The 6,394-nt window shown below is 41.9% G+C and overlaps 1 pseudogene; it reads left to right on the forward strand.

The window, feature by feature from the left end:
* Positions 1-3,601: 3,601 nt before the first annotated feature.
* Positions 3,602-4,575, forward strand: LOC129683458 (archaemetzincin-2-like; annotated as a pseudogene).
* Positions 4,576-6,394: the final 1,819 nt, after the last annotated feature.

The following is a 6,394-nucleotide window of genomic DNA, read 5'->3' on the forward strand; positions in this document are numbered from 1 at the left end:
TCCGTGCCAAGCCTGACCACCCACGTCCGTGCCAAGCCTGACCACCCACGTTTGACCCCTAGTGGTCAAACAGTGGGATTTACCTCTGACCTTAACAAGCGTGCCAAAGCACATGTGCCTTTACACATGTATGCATACCCACCCACACACAAACAAACAAACAAACAAACAAACAAGTGCGGAGGGCTTTCAAATGTAGTACACCAAAGTGTGGGGCAGTTGGTGTTACGTTTAAGGAATCCTCTGCAAACATATTTAATACAAGGAAAGACATTTTTTTGTGGAAGGAGGGAGAGAGGGAGAGAGACAGACTGTGTGGGAGAGCATAAGAGAAGACTGCGTGTCGGGGAGAGAGAGAATCAGAGAGACAGGCACAGAGAGAGGAACGGTGGGATAGCAGGGGGGGTGTACCCCGAGCACCTGGTGTAGGTGATGACATAGGACACAGGTGGTGACATAGGATGTTGTCAGGATCTTAAAGGTCTCCGAGGGCAGGCCAGTTGAATTGCCTGCACACCGACATAGCAGTTGGACATTACAAGCACAGGAAAGCAAGACTTATCTGGAGAGCAGATGCTTCGAGGGGCAGTGACTGGTGAGAGTTTATGGGTAAGTGAGGACTATCCTGGAAGATTTTCAGAGAAGTGGATTGTGTGACTGGTGAGAGCTATGGCTTTTGTTAAAATCTGCATTTAAGCAGATGAGCAGGGAAGGGGAAAAGGAGAAAGCTCATTTTTATAAACACCATAATTATTGAATGTTCAAGTGTAAAATTCTACCTAAGACTGAGAAAAAAGGATTGTCAGACGGCATAACTTGTGATGTATAACAGCGACAGAAGTTGAGGCTGTGCATCTCCGAGCCCCCAGAAAGCCAGCCTTGTTCAAACACACCTCTAATCTCAGCTCTTGGTGGGTGAAGGAAGGAACATTAGGAGGTCAAGGTCAACCTCAGCCTCATAATGAGCTGTAGACTAGCCTGGCTACAAGAAGATAACAACAACAGATCAGACAAAACAGAGGATAGAGGGGGTGTGTGTGTGAATGATTTAGAAAACTCATTACATAGACAGGAAATGAAATTCTGTCTTATCTATAGGCTGAGAAAGTAAATCTATTGGTTGAGTGTAAGTAGTTTATGGTAGGCAGAAGCCTGGAGAACAGAGGAAAAGGGTTGAAATATCCACTATCAGTTGATCAACATCCGCAGATGGCAACTAAGAGCCCGCCCTGTTCACAAAGCAACTGTTTAGTTGAATCAATTGCATAGCGATGTAATGTTCTTTTAGGAACTCCGAACTCAGCTGCAGGAGGACAGGATAGCTTCACCAAGAACTGAAAGTAGCATTAAAAACATGATTTACGTAGAGGACACCCGTATCTGGAGTTGCACAGGGTAAAATGAAAGGGACTGACTGAGAGAGAATGGAGGATTCAAAACGTCTGCGTCATGGGGTCAAAGTGCAAGCATAGTTCAAGTGAGAACAAGAAGTTCACTACAAACAAGTATAAAGAAAAGCAGGTGTGTTGCTCAAACTTCTGAATCTCTGTGGGTGAAGGATGCTCCGGTCTCCCCTTCTGTCGATGTTTCCTGGGGCCTTAGAATGATTTTCTGTGACTTTTCTTCCCAAGAAGACAACCACTTGGTGGCGCTCTTGCAGAAAGAATGCAGCCTGAGGCTTAAAGTTAGGTCCCTGAAAAGTCGACGCTGCCAGTTTATTTTAGCCTATTCTAATAGGCAGTGGACTTGCTGAATACTGCGTTCTCCCAGTTTTACCAGGTATACGTTCCTCATTGCTTCCAATGGAACAATAGCTGAATGATTGCTGGAGCTCCGAACAACCTAGAATTTGGAAGGTCCTTTGAGCTTAATGACTGTCACCTCTATCACTAATCTCCAAGTCATTTCTTGTTAATCCTCCACTGGCCATAGAAATATCTTTAAGAGAGGGTTCCCCAAACAGACCAAAATTAAATCATGTTCCTTGAAATTCTGCCTGTGAATATTACCTTTAATTTATTTTTCCTCACAAGTTTAAAAAAACAATCAGTCTACTGCCCAGTTCTATTCCTCTCTGATGCTGACTATGGTGCTAAAATTGCCACCTAGACTTTCTTCTGTAGCAGCCAGGTGTTAAAACTGTAAGGGCAGTAATTACCAGTGATAAGAGTGGTGTTATCTGCTGTAACTTCCTGCTCAGATCTGGTTACTTTAGTTACTAGGGTAATGTTTAGTGCTCATGTGTCATAGGTCCTTATTCTCTTGTCCTTGGGAGTGCCCTTCAAATATGTCTTTATTGTTCCCAGAAGCAAGTGTGTCTAAACTGCTTTGTGTTCATCTTTACAACGGACCAGATGATTTGAGGCACAAGATCTCTTTAGAAAGTTCATCGTGGTTTCTGACCACCAGCCCATACATTCAGATGTGGTGAGAGAAAGGCAAGAGAGCCTAGTTAGTTATTTTGTAGGACAAGTGCCTCCACTTCATCTCCGTGTTGTAGATCAAATGCTAAAACTTCCCATGGCCTCATCTTCAAATAAGGAATGTAGTAGTTACCTTTAGCTGTGATAGAATTAAAAAAGAAGTCTGATGGGAGCTTGAGAGATAGCTCACTGGTTAAGAGCTTTGTCTACACTTTTGCAGAGAACATGGGTTCTGTTCCTAGCACCCACATGTTGGCTCACAACCATTAGTAACTCCAGTTCCAGGGAATTAGATACCACCTTCTCATTGTCTCAGACAGGCATGCATTAGGTATACATACACACACACAGGCAAAATACTCACACATATAAAATTGGTAAACCAAAATCTAAAAAAAAAAAAAAATTGAAACCGTGACTATACCACTTTGATATGTTTTCAGGTAGGCAGAAGAGTAATCTTCAGTGTCGTATAATCAAATTCTCTTTCTCTGCCTCTGGAATCATTTCTTTCCATGCTGATGGGTCTTGTTACATTCTGCCATGATCTGTTAAAGATGGTAAGATTATATTCCAAATACCCCAAGAGCAGAGGTCTCACTTCTTACCTAGTTTGGGATGGCTGGAATAAAGAGAGATCCAAGAAGCCATGGGCCAGGGAATACCAATGAGTAGTTCTGGCTGTCCTGGATCTCTGGCTGTCTGGCCTCAAACTCACAGAGATCTGCTAGTCTCTGCCTCCCAAATGGTAGGATTGAGGGCGTGTGCCATCATCACCTGGATGCAATGAATAACTCTTATAAAAAGAAAAAAAAATTAAAACCATGGGACTAACTAAAACTGGAAAAAAGACTAACAGAGGAGAAAATTGGTGAGCATCACTAACGATGTGAAAAACATATTTCAAGAACAAACTATCTTCTTAGAATATTCTGTCAAATTCATAACAAGATAAGATCATGAGGCTGGATCAGAAAAAAAAACAACATAAGTTGCTATCTACAAAGCAAATGTCAGAACAGTTTGTCTACCCATATGTCTGTCAGTTTTTGTTTGTTTGTTTGTTTGTTTGAGTCAGGATCTCACTGTATATCCCTGACTAACCTGGAACTCACTGTGTAGACCGGTGCTTGTGTCACAGTATGAGAAATTAGGTGCTGGGGAATATCGTTTAATGAATGAAGCCTTCCACCCATTCAGTAATCTGTTTGGACCCATTAACGTGCATTCACAGTCAGACTGGATGGAGGTGATCCACCCTGAGGATCCACCCTGAGGTTCCCTAAGACTTTGAACAGTTTTTCACTGATCCCTACAGAAAGGTGCCTTGTCCAGAAAAACGCATTATCTATATACAGTCCATTAGCTCTCCAGGTAACACCAGAGTGATCAGTGTAGAGCATATGAAATGGTTCAAGGACTGCTGTGAAGCATGTTTCTATGTTTTGATGGTGAAGTTCTTAGAACCAATTTCAGTCTCTGCAACAAAGTGTTTCTTTAGAGTGTATGAGCACACACAAAACCTAGAAATTCATGCAGGGCATATCCTGGCGTTCTTGAAAAAGAAGAGACCCAAAGATGCCTTCTGCATCATGGGGACGACCATGATCTGTCTTTACCCACGGGACTTTGTAATTTTGTCTTTGGACAAGCCTCTTTGACAGATGGTGTGGGGATCTTCAGCTTTGCCAGGTACAGCAAGGGTTTCCAATATGAAGGCAGAGTGAAGACTCCATCGCAAACATCTTCCAGTGACTATTCCATTTTTGATAACTATTACAGTCCTGAAATCACTGGTATTTTGCTCCGGCAATCCTGTAAGACTTTAACCGTGAGATCAGACACATATTTGGACTGTGACACTGCCAGTGGCTTGCGTGCTTAATACAAGGATCCAATCACTGGGAGGAATCTGACCAGCGCCCTTTAAACCTTTGCCCTACGTGCTTTCGCAAGCTACAGAGTGCTATTGGCTTCAGGATTATAGAGAGATACAAAGCACTGGTGAGGTGGCCTGATGATGACTCTAGCAAGGCCTCAAGAGCAACTCCGAAAAATAGGTCTGACCATGTGAATTTGCTGGAACCTGTGGAAGCCTTTAAGGAGTTGAAGAGAATAGATAATAAGGTGCATTGCTTTTCTCGAAAAATAAGAACTTTCAGACAGGAGTAATGGAGACCAGCACACTAGGTGTTTGCGGGTGGAGTGCTTCATTGGAATAAATGTCTGCTGAAAATATGCTGAGATTAGGAAACAGACTAGAACTTCTCTGAAGGTCCCAGACCTGAATAACGTTTCACTAAGAACAATGAAACCCTCTCTGCCCTTGTCTTCCGTCTCACTTGCTGTTATGTGGCAGTGAGCCCATGCTCAAATAAGATTAAGTGAAGCTAGAGGGCAAATAAATAAATATTTTAAAAATAAAAAAAGAAAGAATATAGGTCTTTCTTATACAATATATTCTGATATGGTTTCCCTTCTCCCCTCCCACTGGAATTCACACCCTTTCTATATTTTCTTAGAAAACAAACAGGCATTTAAATAATAATAATAATAATAAAATAGACAAGATATAAACAAACAGAAGAAAAAGAGCCAAGAAGCAGCATGACATATACATGTAGATGCAGAAACACAGGATGTTTTGTACACACAGGAGTCCTTTAAAACACAAAAATTGGAAGCCATCCTATATATGCAAAGGATATGTAAGGCTTAAAAAAAAAAAAAAAGTCCTGTCAAAATCTTGTAGTACAAAGAACCTCCAAACTTCATCTTGTTTTGGCTGTCTATTGCTGGCTTGAAGTGTGGTTCGTTTCCTCAATAAGACTGTAGGAGAGAACTGAGTTTTCGTTTGTGAGTGGTTATCAGTTGGACACAGCTTCTGTGTTAGGAATGAGGGCTTGTCTCCATGTCTCCTCCCAATGCTCACACTTATCTGGCGCAGACCGTGTGTATGCTGCCACATTCTCTGTGAGCTCATGTATAATGGCCTTGCTGTATTCAGACGGTCTGGATTCCTTAGTATCCTCCATCCCTTCTGGCTCTTACAATCTTTCTGGCTCCCCTTCTCCAAGATTCCCTGAGTTATAAGGGGAGGGATTTGATGGAGACATTACATTTAGTATTATTTTCAAGGCTGCTCACTCTCTAAACATTGTCCAGATGAGGCTCTCTGTGCCCACTGCAGGAAGAAGATGATGCTGATGATGGCTGGGCAAACGCTAGGAGTATAGCAGAATGTTGTTAGGAGCCATTTTATGGCTACACTAATTTTTCCCGTAGGTCCCTGGAATGTCTGGTTTCCTGTTCTTGGCTACTTGAGCAGTGTCAGGGATGAGTTCCATTTTATGGAGTGGGCCTTAAATTAATCAGATGGCAGCTGGTTACTCGCACGGCCTTTGTGCCACTATTGCAGTATCACAGTTTGCAGGCAGGTCATCATTATGGCTTGAAGGGGCCGCAGATGGGTTGGTGCAAGCTTTCTCCTTTTTGTAGTGTGCATAGTACCTTCCAGGACCATGAATGCTACAAAATCTATTCCTGTAAAGGCTTCTCTCCTTCTTAGAGAGAACTGTCCCCCCATTTCCTTACTCTATACATAATCTCTGTGGTTATATAGATTATAGCAAAGGCTTAACAGATAATACCCATGTATTATTTGTGTATGTACCATATTTGTGTTCTGGGCCTGTGTTACTTCACTCATTCTAATTTTTTTTTTTTTTTTAGCTTACCTGGGAATTTTGTGGTCTCATTTTTTTAAGCAGTTAATATTTCATTGTGTAAATGTATTACATATTATTTATCTATTCATCCATTGATAAACATCTAGGCCTTTTCCAATTTCTGGTTGTTATTAATGGAGTAGCAATGAACATAGTTGAACAAGCATGTTTTGTAATAGGATGTAGAATCCTTTGGGTGTATGCCAAGAGTGGTATAGCAGGATCTTGAGGTAGATCTATCCC

This window comes from Psammomys obesus, unplaced genomic scaffold (genome assembly GCF_907164565.1).
Source record: "Psammomys obesus unplaced genomic scaffold, mPsaObe1.curated_primary_1811, whole genome shotgun sequence".
Taxonomy (NCBI): Eukaryota; Metazoa; Chordata; class Mammalia; order Rodentia; family Muridae; genus Psammomys; species Psammomys obesus.